Below are 17,074 nucleotides of genomic sequence, written 5' to 3'. Positions count from 1 at the left end.
GGAGATCTCAGTTTCTCAAAACTCCCTTTTGCCTTCAGAGTGGAGACAACGTTTGCTCAACATTCTGCGAGGACAAAGTGAAATCTTTGCACAACACGAATATGATGTCGGATGTGCAAAAAGTACACAGCACCGTATTCGCCTTCAAGATGACCGGCCATTCCGGGAAAGGTCAAGGCGGCTAGCCCTTGGAGACATTGAAGATTTACGGAAACAGCTGGAAGAACTCAAAAGAACTGGAATCATTAGAGAGTCTCGAAGTCCCTATGCTTCACCAATTGTAGTGGTGCGGAAGAAGAATGGTACTATTCGAATGTGTGTAGACTATAGAACTTTGAATCGACGTACTATTCCAGATCAGTATACCACACCACGAGTGGAAGATGTATTGCAATGCTTGGCTGGAGCTAAGTGGTTTAGTGTGCTGGATCTTAAAAGTGGATATCATCAGATTCCAATGCATCCTGAAGACAAGGAGCGAACTGCCTTCATTTGTCCTTTAGGATTCTTCGAATTCAATAGGATGCCCCCGGGACTCATGGGTGCTCCAGCCACCTTTCAGAGGTTAATGGAAAATACAATGGGAGATATGAACCTGCTGGAGGTGCTTGTGTATTTGGATGATGTCATTGTGTTTGGAAGAGACCTGGAAGAGCATGAGACTCGGCTAATCAAGGTGCTGGACCGGTTGAAGAAGGAAGGGTTAAAGTTGTCGCTGGAAAAGTGCCAATTCTGCCTTCCATCTGTAACGTACCTGGGACATGTAGTGTCGGCTGATGGTGTAGCAACGGATCCTTCAAAGGTTGAAGCACTAACAACTTGGCCAAAACCTAAAACAGTTTCTGAGCTCCGTTCATACTTGGGTTTCTGTTCTTACTATCGAAGGTTTGTCAAAGGCTTTGCACAGATCGCAAGACCCCTCAATGATTTGCTCCAAGTGAAAGAAAAGGTGCAGGCTCCAGGGTCTAAACAAGATCAGAAGAATAACGTTCTGCAACGTGCAGGAAAAGAGTCTGTCATTGAGCAATGGACAGAGGAGTGTGACTCTGCCTTTGAGAAGCTTAAAAGTTGTCTAACAAGCACACCTGTTTTAGCTTATGCAGACCCTCAGAAGCCGTATGTCTTACACATTGATGCCAGCAGAGATGGGCTAGGGGGTGTTTTGTACCAGGAGCCGGAGAGTAGACTGAAGCCGATAGCCTTTGTGAGCAGGAGTCTGTCACCAACAGAGCGGAATTACCCAGCACACAAGCTTGAGTTCCTGGCACTGAAGTGGACTGTGGTAGACAAGCTTCATGAGTATCTATATGGAGCCGAGTTTGAAGTACAGACTGATAACAACCCTCTCACTTATGTGCTGACCACAGCTAAATTAGATGCTACAGGACATCGATGGTTGGCGGCCCTTGCTAATTACAGATTCAGTCTCAAGTACCGTCCAGGCATGGCAAATCAGGATGCAGATGGGCTTTCTAGAAGACCTCATGATGTGTTGCAGCCTGAAGATGAGTGGCTAGAGGTTCCAGCCCCAGGTGTGAGAGCCATGTGCCAAGGTCTACAATGCGAGATTCGGACAATCTGTGCTGCTGAAAAGCTAGGACTATCACATGAAGCAATTCCTCAGAGGTACTGCAATATGGTGACATTGAAAAGCACTTCATTACCTGCACTGAGTTTGTCAGATCTGCATCACGATCAAGCTGAAGATACACTGTGCCGGGGTGTCAAAAAGGCTCTACATGAGAATAACCAAAACCACCTAAAAGATATCAACCATCCACTGGTTGGATTATTGCTTAGAGAGTGGAGTCATCTTAAAATGAAGAATGGTTTGGTGTACCGGTTAGCACCAGCTGCTGAGAACACAGAGAAATGGCAGTTACTGCTACCTGAAAAATACAGGGACATGGTCTGTTCCTCTCTTCATGATGATCATGGGCATTTGGGTGTTGATCGCACCCTGAAGTTGTTGCAGGATCGCTTTTACTGGCCGGGTATGAGACAGGATGTGGAGAATTACTGCCGGTCTTGCTCCAGGTGCGTACAACGGAAGACACAGCCAGTGCGAGCTGCACCATTGGGACATCTACAAAGCCAAGGACCAATGGACTTAGTGTGCATTGACTTCTTATGTATCGAGCCTGATGAGGGTGGGTTTGCCAATGTCTTGGTGGTCACCGACCATTATACCAGGTATGCCCAGGCCTTCCCTACTAGGGACCAGAAGGCTATGACAGTAGCAAAGGTACTGGTGGAGAGATATTTCGTACATTATGGCCTCCCGCAACGCATTCACTCAGATCAGGGTCGAGATTTTGAAAGCAAGTTGATACGTGAGTTGCTGAGTTTGTTGGGTGTAAAGAAGACCAGAACTACACCTTATCATCCTCAGGGAGATCCACAACCAGAGAGATTCAACAGAACATTGTTAAATATGTTGGGGACCTTACCCAGTGAGAAGAAGGCTCAATGGAGCAAACATATTGCTGCTGTTGTCCATGCCTACAATAGTACTGAGAATGATGCCACTGGATTTTCTCCATACTTTCTGATGTTTGGGCGGGAGGCCCGGTTGCCAATTGACACTGTTTTTGGGACTTCTTGTGATGATACAACAACAGTCTCTTACAAGGGGTATGTGGAGCGTCTCCAAAAGAGCCTGAAGACTGCTTATGAAAAAGCTCAAGAGGCTGCAGAAAGGCGGGGACAGCAGAATAAGGCCAGGTACGACCAAAGAATCCGGATTCATGATTTAAAGCCAGGTGATCGTGTGTTGTTAAGAAGTCTGGGGATCCCTGGAAAACACAAGCTTGCTGATCGCTGGAGTTCGCAGGTGTATGAGGTGTGTTCTCAACTGCCAGGTATTCCTGTATATCGGATTCGGCCAGAAGGACAAAGTGGGCCTGTGAAGTCATGGCACCGCAATAACCTGTTACCACTGGGACAAGCAGTGAGAATGCCTGATCCTGTGGCAGCTGAGCATGATCAAGGTCGTCAGTTGAGGAGGTCACAGCGGTTAGCCACACAGAAGGGGAGCATGGCAGCATCACCTGAGTGTGACCACAACACTGAAGAAGATGATGAAGAGTGGGGATGGGACGCACCCCCAGTAGGAAGATTTGTTTGGGGTCCTCTTGAGAATGGCTTAGATTTGAGGCCCGAAGATGTGAGTGTGCCACAGACTAGTCCAGATGTAGTGGAGAAAGATGCTGAGGAGAGCCAACTCAGAATAGAAGCGCCCGAGTTTGTCCCATCGAGTAGTCTGGAACAAAATGCTTCAGGCAATCTAGAAGACCTGGTGACTGAAAGTGATACAGATGGTACTCTTCTTTCAGACAAAGTTGAGGAAGAGTTGCTACCAGTGGATATTTTGAAGGATAAAGAACCAGAAAGTCATACAATAATAGAACAAGAAGTTCAGGAAGAAAATGTCCAAGAAAGTCCATTGGAGAAAAGGGAGCCTCGACAAATTAGAGCTCCTAAAAGATTAACTTATGATTCTTTGGGGAACTGCAGTGAAGAGAGAGTATGTGCTTCACACCGAGAGATCAACGCCCATGTTCCCAAAACCATGAACTCAGGTCTTTCAGGTGGCACCCTGTATCCCTGTGGAGCCAAAGTACCTAGTGCTAGTTGGTGGGTTCCATTTAGTTATGGTCAGTATATCCAGACCATTTAGGTATGTCTATGTCTGTGAATTAAAGAAAAGTTGTGTAACTTTCCGTACTTGGGAGGACCCAAGCTTTTCAAGTGGGGGGAGAATGTAACACCATATAATGTGCTGTTATTGTTATGTTATGTACTGCTGCCTTTAGAGGGCATAGTTCCTTTAAGACTGCAGAGAATTCTGGAAGAGAGGCTGGAGTGAGCAGAGGCTGCTGGGAGCTGAGGGGTGGCTGGTGTGCCTAGAGCCTGGGAGTGAGGTCTGGAGTGACTGGGACTGGATCTTCAGGCCTAAATCCATAGGACTGGCTTCCATTTGATTGCTGAGTGTGAAGAAGGGATCCTGTGACACAGATTTGCTGCACCCTGAGCTGAATCTTGCTGCTGGATCTTGGTAAAAAGGATACAGCTGCCGGACCAGAACTGTGTGAACCTGTGAGGTTGGTGGAGTCTGGATTGTACAAGCCGCGTGGACTTCAGAAGGAACCATTTTAGCTGGATTACAAAGTTTGTGAATCTCAATCTCCTCAAAACTTCTGCCTGTGAGTTCTGCACCTGCTGAGTGACCATTATCAGGGACTGGCCCTGCACCTCATGGTAGGAACCATCTTTGCAGTGATAGAGGGGCATTAACCTTGCTGAGAGGTTTGGGAGTCATACCACTCCTCTTACAACAAACTGTGGACAGTGTATGTCAGGACTGTTTGCCATAGCCTGCCATTCTGAACTGTAGCCTGGTTAACCTGTCCCCTCTCACATCACTGGCATCTATGCTGTTGTTGCTGAGTGCATCAGGAGTCTTCTTGCTGCTGCACCTTCTTCACAAGGCGCCCAACTGTGCACATAATGTTCCTTAAAGGGGTACCCCGAGTGAAACTGCACTATAGCCCACTGGCCAGTCGGGAGTTAAATAAGATTGTGCTACTGATTGCATTGTCTTAAGTTTGTTTCTTTGCTATGGTTGTGCGTCTTTCGCCAGTGTAGTGTGCACTCCTTTAAAGTGACACTGGAGGGGCGCAAGAGGTTACTACCGTGTGTTGATTGCAGTTTATTAAGCTTGTCCCTTTGCTGCGGTACGTTCTGTGCCAGTCTAGTGTACACTTGTTTAGAGTGACACTGGAGGGGCGCAGGAGGTGGCTACCTTGGAGATACACTTTCTATGCACTTTGAATGTGTGAAGCGTATTACTGTTACTGTTATGATCTTGCTGAGTTAACAAGTGTTTGATTAGTGCTATATTTTCTATTGCTTACTTCACCCCATTAGATCACGTTGGTCAGTGGGGAATAAATATATTGCATTGATACTGGTGTCTGCATGATTCTAGGAGGCAGGGTGCCACTGGAGGCGGTATCCACTAAGAGGCCCTGTTACATTCATTAGCGATCCAGTCTGTCTCGCTACATACAGATGGACTGCTGGAATTTGATTAGTTCACATTAGACTGTTAAGGCCCATACTCACCAGGGGATGTCTTCTGGATCTGTGTCGCCCAAAGGCTCATGTACCGATCTGTGCCGGGCGACAGAGCACTGACAGCGCTGTACAGACACTTCATCAGCCATAGATGCATCTGTTGATATGCGAGGGGCGAAGGGATGATGAGCGGAGTGAAACTGAGGCACTTCCAGTGGGCGGGGGAGCGAGGAGAACAATGTGGTCGTGCGGTACTTGGCATCGCTAAGGATAAACATGCCAGATCTTTATGGGCTGCTACGCTGGTCTGACTCTCTATTCTTGGCCATGGCGATCGTTATCATCCGCCCAAGCTGAGTTTAGACCAGCATGTTTATGTAGCTTTCTACCAATGAAAAATTGTTGCCTATGGTTTGCAGTGTGGAATATTACCTAACTTCTTATGCTGCCTTTTACCCCACTGAGGACCACGTGACGATTATTGTTGAAGAACAGTGTGTGGGTTGATAGTTTGCGTGTGTAAACATTGTTTAGCACCGGGATCTACCACGTTCACCATTGAGATGATTGGAAGCTTTCATCTCAGTGCGTTTACCAGCGTTTGAGGCGGTCAATTGAATTTTATGAGACACTGTATGTAACTTCTACATAGCTTGCGTTCATGGCTCAGAATCCCTCTAGGGGTTCAAAATGCGACGTGACATTGGGAACCAATGCCAAACACTTTACTGCTCAGGAGCAAGAAAGCGTTTAGCATCGGCTAAATGAGCCACGGGCAGACAGCCATGTGAACTGGCCCTAAAACAGCCAGGGGAGGTTAGCTGGCTCATCTATGTCCTCCAGTGTTATTCAGCTTAGTGAATAGGTTGTTTGCTACTATGTGACATATATGCAAACACAATAGACCCAGGCCCTCAGCACCCCAAGGACTCTGCACATCACATCAGCATGGCCTCAATAAGCATAATTAAAAAGAGGCTATAGAGATGAACTCAAATTCAGTGATCTCATGCATCACATCTCTCAATCAGGCAAAGGCTTGCAGTAAAGAGGTTATAGCTTTAGCCTAATCCTTTAACGTTTCATGCAGGAAATCTCCAGGGATTACAAACAGGTTTGGTCAACCATGCACGTTAATAAGCAATTAGCAGCAGAGCAGCAACTGGAAATGTAACTGTTATAGACATGCGAGGGTGAAATTTGGAGACAGCACAAGACGATTATCACACTTTTCAGATTGTAAAGGCTATGAATGACGAACAATAGAGATGAGAGGAAATGCTCAGTGACATTAACCGCTGTAAGGTGACAAGTATCTCTGAGCGGAATCTGAATGACCAGAACCCAGATCACAGCACCTCTAGGATTGCCCCTTCCATAACCTGATGCTCATACTGAAGCCAACATATAAATGCAGCTTTCAAAAGCCACAGGTAAGCAGATGACACTCTCAGCTGGAAACAATGTGCACTGGGTAACGATTGTCACATATGTACATTACGGATTTCAGTTCAACCGAGGATTCTGGTGCAGATTTTCCAAAACAAGTGTAAAGCGAACTGGAGAAATGGGGCCTCGTTTACACTATGGCCTCGATTCACTAGCCGGTGCTAACTCAGTTAGCACATCTTAAGGCTTTGGACGTGCAAACTAGGGTGCTAAGTAGTTTGCACATCCAAAGCCGTTACTGATCGTGCGCAAACCATATACTTCGCGCGCAAAGTTTAAGCGCTGTGCGGTGCACGCAAAACAAAGCACCCGGTGTGCTGGAACCGTCGCACCCGGTGAACCCGAAATGGCGCATCGGGTGCGCCTGAAACAGTGATGCACCGTTTCGGACGCACCCGATGCGCCGTTTTGTGTGCACCAGGTGCGACATTTCCAGCGTACTGAATGCGACGGTTCGCGCACAGCGCTAAACTTTGAGCACAAAGTATATGGTTTATATGGGAAAACCTCTTAGCACTGTGGTGCTAATACTTAGCGCCGGTTAGTGAATCGAGCCCTATATGCGTTGCCATGCAATTTCGGGAACACATATGGTGTGTAATCTGCAAAAACATCAGATGTGCATAGACTGCATAGACTGTCTGACGTTCACACTCTATGCGCTACGCAGCAGTGGTTTGCGATATCGCATTGCTGCACGTGTTTTTGGCAAAATGCAGCACTGACCCATTCCCTGTAGTGATCGCACGGCAATGCAGATTGCAAGTGATCATGTACGTTGCGTTCCAAATGCACAGCCATCTGGAATTGCTATTTTGAACTAGACCAAACTTGTTGCTTTTGGCAAATGCTCCACTTTAGCATCAGTTTTCCACTAGGTTCACACTGGGCATTGCGTTGCACATTCTATAAAGACAGGATTGCAATGCAACTGAGGGGAAAAGTCACAATGTGTGTTACTCGTGATGCGACACATGCAGTGAAGCATATAGTACATGAAAAATATGCTTAACTGAACAGCACGGTTTTGTGGACCGTCACGGAACAGATGCGAACAGATCTAATGTTAACCAATAGATCTGTTCACAATGGTTCATTTAAATGGATCTGATCTGCCACACGGACTGCGAGTTTGGGTCCGCAGCGTTTTTCCAGAATGAATGATGCGTCACATTGACTGCGCACTAACGTAACAGAGGGCTCCCCTACCATGTGCATCAGCGCCCCTCCCATTCCATGTACAGCCCCCTCTTCATGTATAACATCCATGTACTGCAGCCCCTCGCTTTCATGGACAGCTCTCTTAGGGATCACTGATACTTTTTCATGTGTTGCTCCCCATTTTCAGCCCCGTCCTTCATATGTAGAAATCCCTTTTCCATGTTCAGGTGCCGCCTTGTGCTGGAGCCGCCCAAGGCTGGGGCCTTTGTGTCCTTTCAAAAATCCGACCTTGCTAACGCCAACATGACTGTTCCATTACAACATAATCGCATGAATTTTATATTGTCTGGTGTGGAACCAGCCTTCCATTCACCTGTCCTGAAAAATCTTCTCCAGGGTCCCCACATAGTCTGTGCACATAGCTCGTGACTGCTTCAGTTTAGTCACAACCCCAAAGTATACTGTCAGCTTGAGTGAGTTACAGTGTGTGCCCGTGTGTTTGTGTTAAGTAGGGGTATCTGATTGTAAACGTCTACGGGGTGACTCATATATTTTGTAAAGCACAGCATAATATGCAGTACATTCTGAAAATAAATCATCCAGTACTGTAAATATTTATATTAACCAATTCTAGACTACTTTGGAAAACAATACCATTTATGTTTTTTCATGATGACAATATGTAATATGCCAGAAGCATTAGAAACGTCAGACTATAAGTGTGAAGATGACAAACCAAAATGCATTCTGGGCTGTGCCAATATTTATCATCACTAACCATGAGCCAAAAAGTAGATCAATATGCAAATTCTGGTTTGACTGGAACCAGAAATTTGCAAGACCTACTCCAATTTGGAAACTTCCAAGCAATTAACTGCCATGCCCTAAATGTACTTCTGCAAGTTTCCAATTCCCACCTTGCAGATTCTTATTCCTGTCAAACTAGAATCTGTCCATAAGCTGAAATGTTGTCGCTGGTCATAGACAGTAATATGTAAACGGGCCTCAGTTCACTAAAGCAGTTAAGACTTATCTACTGAATGCTTGTTAAAATACTTCATTTGGTATCAGAGGCATATCTAGGGAAAACAACGCCTATAGCTAACACTCAAACCCGCCCCAGGGTAGAGAAGGAAGGGGAGAGGTCACCATCCAAAAAATGGAAGGTGTAGTCTAAGTTGAATTGGTTGTATCCATGTTGACGTGAAGCTTGACCTGTAAGAATGAAGTATGACAATAGGTCAGCCTGTACATTTTTCCCAAATAACAGTTGGGCAACTTGTCCCCCCAAATAATGTAACCAGGCAGAAGAATGCCCCCTGGAATCTATAAGGAGAACATCAGGTATGCTATGGAGCAGTGCCCCCAGCACTAGGCGCCCATGGCACATGCCATACCTGCACCCTTGTAGGGGTGTGCCCCTGTTTGGTAGTGTACAAGGTGAATTAATGTAGAATTACCAAACATTTTACCGAATGTTTTAGACCTGGACTAAAAATGTTTCGATTTCACAAAAGGGAAAGTGGGCATGTTCAGTTGGTATTTCCCAACAGAGTAGACCAGCTGGTCCCTGTCGGAAGGTTATATCTGTCAGGGAAAATTACCTCTATTGTAATAGAATTATTACATGGGGTGTAGAACAAATCATAAACGCTTCAACCATAAAACCATTTTTTATTTATTTTTTTTTGCAAAAAAAGACCAAAACAAAAAACAAATAAAAAATAAAATAAAAGTTAGTTTAGGTTCAAGTGTCTCTGCAGCATCTACGGAATTACTGTACAAGTTCATTCGGGAATATAGCACATCAATCAAATTTACCAAACGGAATGGTGTTACTGAACGTTGCCCACATTTGTAAAATCTTTAGTGAATTAAAAAAATAATAGAAAATACAGAATGCAGTATTTTCCTGTATGGATTTGATTTACCGATCAGCCCTTCATGAATTGAAGCCACCTGACTAGTGTTTTCCGAGCCTCCCACCCCAACCATTATTCATGGGCATAAAATAATTGCTACATTGTTGTGACTTGAATCCCTAAAGTTGCTATTATAAACTTTGTAGGGAGAAAAAAAAAGTTTCTCAGCCAAATGTCATGTCATATCTAATTCTATGGGCTTGTATCTCTGTCTTGTTTCACTCTATTGCCTACATAAGCTTCCACCTCACTTTGTGCACTTGTAGCATTTATTTTTTTTAGTAAAATGAGATCCTGGAAAGCGAAGCTGCTGATCAAAGGACTCAGCTAGGGTATAGTAGCAGATGGATACCTGCAGCGCACATTCTCCTGTAGTTTGAGCTGATTATTAGCCAGATGGATCTATTTTGTAGACTGTGTTGACTACTAAACAGAAGACGCACTCCTCTGTACATTCCTATACCTGCTTAGAAATATAGAGGTGTATGAATCCCACTGGGAAGCTGGCCCAACTAATGACCGCATAAGCAGTGTCACTCTTTGCTGTGCGTGTGGAAATGTATTAATAGCAGGGAGCAAGGAGATAAGTCAAAGGGACATCAATTGACATTGAAAGAAAGCTTCAGTTAATGTATCTAAAGGAGTATTAATTGCTGATTTGGACGCTGTGATTTCTACACTACATACCTAGTAAATTAGCTTGTATTAGGCTAAATATGTCAGTGATTTGCAAATGAAAAAAAGCTCCTGCTGGGGGGAGCTCTGTTACTAATAATTAATGTCTGATCACTGCCAAGGCGGAAAGGCTGGGGCGGCAGATCCAGTTGTATGTAAAGCAGTGCATGTGGCAGAGGGCATAATGGGGATTTCTAAATGACATACAGTATATGCTAGTCTCATGTGCACAGTGGTCAGATCCTTCATGGTTAAGAAGAAATCAATATTAAATATAGAACTGGTGAAGTCTAATGGCTGGAAGCGTGGGTCTGTATCACGTATACATATCATGCATTGACTGGAAACATTCACCACATTAACATTACATGCTCTTCTTACACACTACACTAGCTGATAGTGATTGCGGGTAAGTCCAGCAACATTACACCCTGCCTATTACAGGAAATAGGGTGTGTACAGTAGTAGTAGCAGCTGATGAGATATTTAGTGATGCATAACAGTGGCGAAGCAATAGGGGATGCAGAGGTTGCAACCGCACCGGGGCCCTTCGCTGGTAATGATCAATTCTATATACAGTATGCTTTGAATAGTGGTGGTATCATTAGCAAGCTGTTCCCCTCCTGTGCTTACACCTCTCACACTGTGGATGTCATTGGCAGAATTTGTTGTGATATATAAATTATGTATAAAATGCTTGGGGGGGGGGGGGGGGTTACTGTAAAACTTACACTGGGAGACAAAGCTTCTTAGCTACGCCACTGATGGATCGGTATGGTAATAATGTTAAAGGAAGATAAAGCTGAACAGGCTTTTTTTTTTTAAACATATAATTACTTTAAGACGTGGGGTCAGAAAGGTCTGATCAAATTCTGAATACTACATAGGACCCAAAGGACATGACCTGTAACCTCAGTGACCTACACTCCACAAAGGTGACTTGAGAGGAAAAGCCTTTGTATATCATTTAAAGTCTTTACAAAGCAGTGTGATGTGCTTGATTCCTGCATACATTGGTAACTGGGCTGGAACCCACTAGGAGCGATTTTGCAACGCTTGCCAATGGCCGACGATCGGCTATGCGATATCCCACTAGCAACATTTTGTGAGCGATCCCAGAGTGATCACATCCGTGGCTAGAGTTGCCAAATCGCAATCGCTCTGGGAATCTCTGTGAAATCATGGCACTTCTGTGATTTAGCACATCGCAGGCGCTTTGCGATTGCTGCAAACAGCTTGTTTGTAAGCAATAAACATGTGAAAAGTAAATGTCCTAGCTTAGTCTAGTTAAAAAAAAAAAAGTTTGGCTACTTGCACAGTGGGTCATTGCATTACGTTCCCTGTAAAAACATGACCACAATGCAATGGACGGGAAAAAGTTGCATTGTACATTACATGTGCAATGCAACGCATACAGTGAAGCATACAGTTCATGAAAAGTATACCTCACTCTATGCTCATGGATTCCACCGCACCTCTAAAGCGCAGATATGAACGTACCATTACAATGCAATTATATTGTCCACCACAATGTGTTACTTTGAATGTAGCCTTTTGCCTGGGGTTCCTGCATGATATACCCAACAAGGTCCAAGAATATAACAACACTTCCCAAACCTACATTAGATTAAGGCTTTGCACACTCAGAGGAATTTCTGTTGCCCCGGCAGGCATCAGTACCCGATCCCTTGGGCGACAGTGCAGTGCCGACACTGTACAGACACGGCACTTGCCGTCCTCAGATGCAACAAGTTTTCTTGCTGTTGCGCAACGCCACCACATATCAAATGACAACACATATGGTGTTACAAATGCTGCTTCATGAAACTGCACCCAAAAGGTGTCCGTGGCTGGCCTCCAGGAGGCTGAACTGCCCTATAAGTGAGAAAGGGGTCTATGGTGTGGGAGGAAGCCAGAGCTCCGAGGAACCCCACACAAACATAGGTAGAATATACAAACCCATGCCTATAGTGTTTTAGTTGTTACATGTTAATGACCTAGATCAGTGATGGCTAACCTTGGCACTCCAGCTGTGACAAAACTACAAATCCCATCATGCCTCTGCCTCCCTGAGTTATGCTTAGAGCTGTCAGAGCATTGCAATGCCTCATGGGACTTGTAGTTCCACCACAGCGGGAGTGCCAAGGTTAGCCATTACTGAGTCCTAGATGATGTGTGATTGGTTATGCTTGCCTAATTTTTTAAAATCAAAATGAGGTATTTTACACATAAAGTGCAAAGGCAGAACATTGTTTGCTGGGTGACAATTCCTCATTCTGTTCTATAATTATAAGCAGGTGTATGACTCCTCATTAAAGCTCTTGTCATAACATTATCAGCAGACACGGAAGCTGTGAGAGGAATTAACACCGACATTTTGTTGGGGAATCGAGTCTGAAATACGTCACTTATTTCTTTTTTTAAAAGGCTCCATATTAAGATTTGTGTTTCTTTTCCTTTCCTGTTTTAATTTTGGAAGATACGTGTGACAGACTGTGGTTCAGTGACAGCAGTAATGTGTTAATGTATGTAGCGAGGTATAGAAGGAATAAAAATAACCCCAGAGTGAAAATTGGACCACTTAATTAACACGGTGCTAACTCTGAGAAGCATTTTCAGCCACATGTCTGCTTTTCTTTTCACACCTCCCAGCTAGAGAGAATTTAACTAGAAAGCTCCCACTGGCTGGGTCTCAGCGCCGCAATCTTCTTTTCAGGGCAGAGGCTGAGCTATCACGACCTCTGAATCTTGCCTGTTGTGGTCACTTGCTGAGGTGTGCGTGCGCCAAGAAAATGTTTCACTTTACAAGTATCTTTTCTGGGCTTTGCTGGCATTTTCTAATAACAAGCAGCAAACTGCTGAGATGCTTAGAAGGCTCAGTGATAGGCTATATTTTATGCCCATGCTGGCCTTCATTCACACTATACGCATTGCTGTGCGTATTTCTGCCCTGTGTGCTGTACACAAGGTCAACACAAAGTGCGGCGCGCACTGTCTGATGCTCCCACTTAAATGAAACAGATACATTTATTTTTATGGCTGTACACACCAAATGTTATTTACTTTGGGTACATGTTACGGCAAGATCCAGAAGTTGGTCACTTCGGGATCTGAAGGGAGTGGAAGTCGTGACGCAGCAGCAGCGTGGAGAGGTTAGAGGAGCCTGGGGATGTGCAGATACCACCGCAGCCACTGCACTTTACTGATTTTCGGTACTTGACCAGCCAGCTCGGGTCAGGTTGTGTTCTGGCTGGCCAAAGTCTTTGTGTATGAATGTACTGCATATTATGCTGTGCTTTACAAAATATATGAGTCTCCCCTGGAGATGTTTAAAATCAGTTATCCCTACTTTACACAAACACACGCACACACTGTATTAAGCTGACAGTATGCTTTGGGTTGTGTGACAGATTTTGTGTTCTGACTGTAACATATAGGCATCAATTCATCAAGGCTGTTCTATAAACAAATAACAAGTCGAAAAAATACCGCATTCGGTATTTTAGACTTTTGTGTGATAATTCATCAATATTTTCACAGGTGCGGTAGAAGTTTGGTAATTTACTAAAGCCCAGTTGTCGGTAACAGCAAAAGAATGTGAGATGTCTGTGTTGTTACATCTGTTCTCCGTGCAGAGACAGCATTACAATAGTAAGATGCATCCGACATCCCTTTAGATCTATATGTTTTGTTATACTGCCTCTGCTCGATCTGAATCTCTCTATTAGTTTCCATTCATTTTTCTTAACATTTTATTTCTTTGCCACAGCTTTGATGAACTTTCAAGAAACTTTAAACTTGCTCTGCTTAGGTGATTTGCCCCACTAGCTCCTCCGCATCTTCAAACAGGAACGGAAGAGGTTAAACTGCCGAAGGGAGGCAGAGGACGCATCTCTGCTCGCTGCCTAGGTGGTAGGAAAGCAGGACCTGCCAGATAATGCTTCGGGTCCAATCAAAACCACTTGCAGGAGTCCCGCACTGATTCCGACACAGGAGAACTGCCGGTAATCATCCAGGGCTTTACCGCATGCTGTAACCTTAATGAATTGACATGATGAGCGGGCAAAGTTTCACAGGAAGCAAAACTGTACCCGCGTGTGTGGAAGCAGGGGGCCAGGGCAGAGAGCTTTATCTTGTCTTGCTGCCTCTAGCTGCTGCAGCTCCATCCTCCTGACACTTTTGTGTAGGTGGAAGTTTCGGGAGGATGAAGCACAGTGGCAGAAGGTAAGTTAACGCACTCTGCCCTGGCCCCTCACACACATGCGACGGAAACCGCGTGGACACTGACACCGGACAGGTAATGTATAAATACACACACTATATACATTTATACATTGCGGCGGGAGCGGAGGGGGTTTCGTCGTCTCGTCGCTTGTTCATAATTCGGCCGCCGTACCGCTGCACACCCGACAAACCAACTTCGGCCCGACATCTTCCAGCATGCGCGACGGACCGTGCGGCCAATTTCTGTCCCGAAACTGGTCGCTTTGTCGCTCGGGCATGCACTTGGCAGCACCAATTTTCATCCAATTCGATTATGATAATCGGATGGTCGATTGGTTGGTTGGTTGGTCGGCTAATGTATGGCCTGCTTTATTCACATTTCTAATACTGAACATATGAAAGTGTAAAAAAAAGTTACCTTAATTGCTTAGAGAATAGATGTGTTTTGAAAAAGGTAAATGGCATTGTGCAGCAGAATGCATCTGTAGCCATAGTTACAGCAGTGGAAGTGCAGCCCTTAAGGACACAGAACTAAAATTCAGACCTTTTAACAGGTTGTATTCCAATGATATTATTGCAGTTTGCTAGATTGCTTCATATTTTATCATTAAGGGTCCTTTTCCATTGGCTGCATTTCAATCTAATTTTTGGATCACACACAATTTGTCAATTGCAAGGGCACTCTGACCAACATTTTTCCTGTGTTAGAGTTAATGGGAGCACAAGAAAATTGCATAGCACATAGTGTTTGAAAGTGGGGATGGTCAGACATGTCAATTTCTGTTTCCACGGAGTTCTGCCAATTGCGATTACTGATTTCACGGATTTCCAACTTTTGATTTTTCGTTTTCTGATTTCCAAGGAGTCTTTTTTTTTTTGCATTCTCCAATTGGCCAAATACTACAGAGTTGACTCTGCATTCTTTGATCTGAGAGACGCTCAATGCTACTGGCTATTCCCTGCTTTGGCACTGCTGTTGGCCTGAGGAAGTGTGCTCAGACCCACGAAATGCATTGCCTGTGCTAAATAAACCTTCTGTCTTTTGAAACTGTCGTTATTGAGGTAAGCCACAGTGATCCACGACAACAGCATTTTTCAATGGTGAATTCTATGCTTTAATTACTTAGCATCAAAGTACATATTAACTACTTTAGGACCTTGATGATTGAAATCTACGCCCTGTTTTGATAGCTATCTGGCTGCCAGGGTGTAGATTTCAATCCACCGACGCCGCGCGTTCTCGCTGCTTTCGTTGCTTCAGACGATTTTGCCGATGTCTCCCCGCCGCAGCTCACTCACTCTTCCGTTTCTATAATGCCAGAGCCCTGTGAGGGGGCCAGTAGCCGATTTTCTTGGCTCCTGACCCTGTCTATCAACGTAAGCGGCTCCCATTGACTTACATTGATAGGCAGGGTCAGGAGCCAATGAAAGCGTCTCCTGACCGGCTCACAGGAACTCTGCTGTCATAGAGACGGCAGAGTGGGTGGCCCAGGTTCCCGGCGTGTGGCGGTGACGGCAATTGCGGCAGGTATGTGCAGCGATTCGCCGATATTCATCGCTATTCCACCGTTCCTTGTACCAGCAGTCTCTGGTCCTTAAGGGGGCAAAGACCGCTGGTACTTAAGTGCATAAAGAGCAGAGCCGGATCTTTTTTGGAGTTTGTTAAACACAGCCATGGGCAGCAGAGGTAAAGTCGCAGGAAACTGGGAAGGAGGTAATATACAAACAGGGAGGGAACATACAGGGCATGCTGTCAGCACAGAAGTGCACCCAGTGCAGTGCTAGAAGTATTTGTGATTAGATAGATAGATAGATAGATAGATAGATAGATAGATAGATAGATAGATAGATAGATAGACAGGAAATAAAACTATTGCATTGTTGTTATCTACAAGCACTCTTATCTCTTACTCGTACACACGTCTAATTGAAGCCAATAATGACCGCCTCAGCCGATCGTCTGGCGTGTGTACAGAGGTCCCCGACCACCAACGGCCAATTGGCAAGCAATCTGCCCGTCAGATCAACTTTGCCGAGCAAGGACCAACTTCTTTGAAGATGCCCTCCCCTTCCACCGCGTGACATCACACATGCATCACTCTGTTGTCCCTCAGCTTACCCCTTGCCCCACTGGCATAGCAACAGAATGCGTTATCAGCTAACACAAGTCTGTAAAGGCCAGCACTCTCGATTGTTCCTTGTTTAAAGGGTATGTCTCTCCTCTGGAGTTAAATGCCACTGTCCCTTTTATGTTGCACTATTTAATTGAAACTGTAAACACTTTGGGCACACCATAAATTATTTTGTTTACTTTTTTTTACTTCTTCTTACCTGTTTTTTTATTTTGCTGATAAGGAAAATTCCAGGCATCAATAAATGCATACAAATCTTTTTGAATGTAGGTCAGATTGTAGGGTTGATGAGCAAAACATTCTCCTAACATGTTTGCTGAAACAGGGAGGGAATTACATTGAGCAAGTAAAAGCCTTTAGCTGATGGCTAATCAACCAGCTGCCAGATAATTGACCAACAGCTTGTAGGTTTCCATTAGCTCAATTTCTTTC

The 17,074-nt window shown here is 44.7% G+C and overlaps 1 protein-coding gene across 17 annotated transcripts in view; it reads right to left on the bottom strand.

Annotated features, from left to right (window-relative positions):
* SYT7 (synaptotagmin 7) overlaps positions 1–17,074 on the bottom strand; it is a 945,664-nt gene that overhangs the window by 132,937 nt on the left and 795,653 nt on the right. The gene's annotated exons all lie outside the window — the stretch shown is intronic.

The sequence above is a fragment of the Hyperolius riggenbachi genome, chromosome 11 (genome assembly GCF_040937935.1).
Source record: "Hyperolius riggenbachi isolate aHypRig1 chromosome 11, aHypRig1.pri, whole genome shotgun sequence".
Taxonomy (NCBI): Eukaryota; Metazoa; Chordata; class Amphibia; order Anura; family Hyperoliidae; genus Hyperolius; species Hyperolius riggenbachi.
The sequence above is the reverse complement of the archived record's forward strand: the minus strand, read 5'-3'. Positions and strand labels throughout refer to the sequence as shown.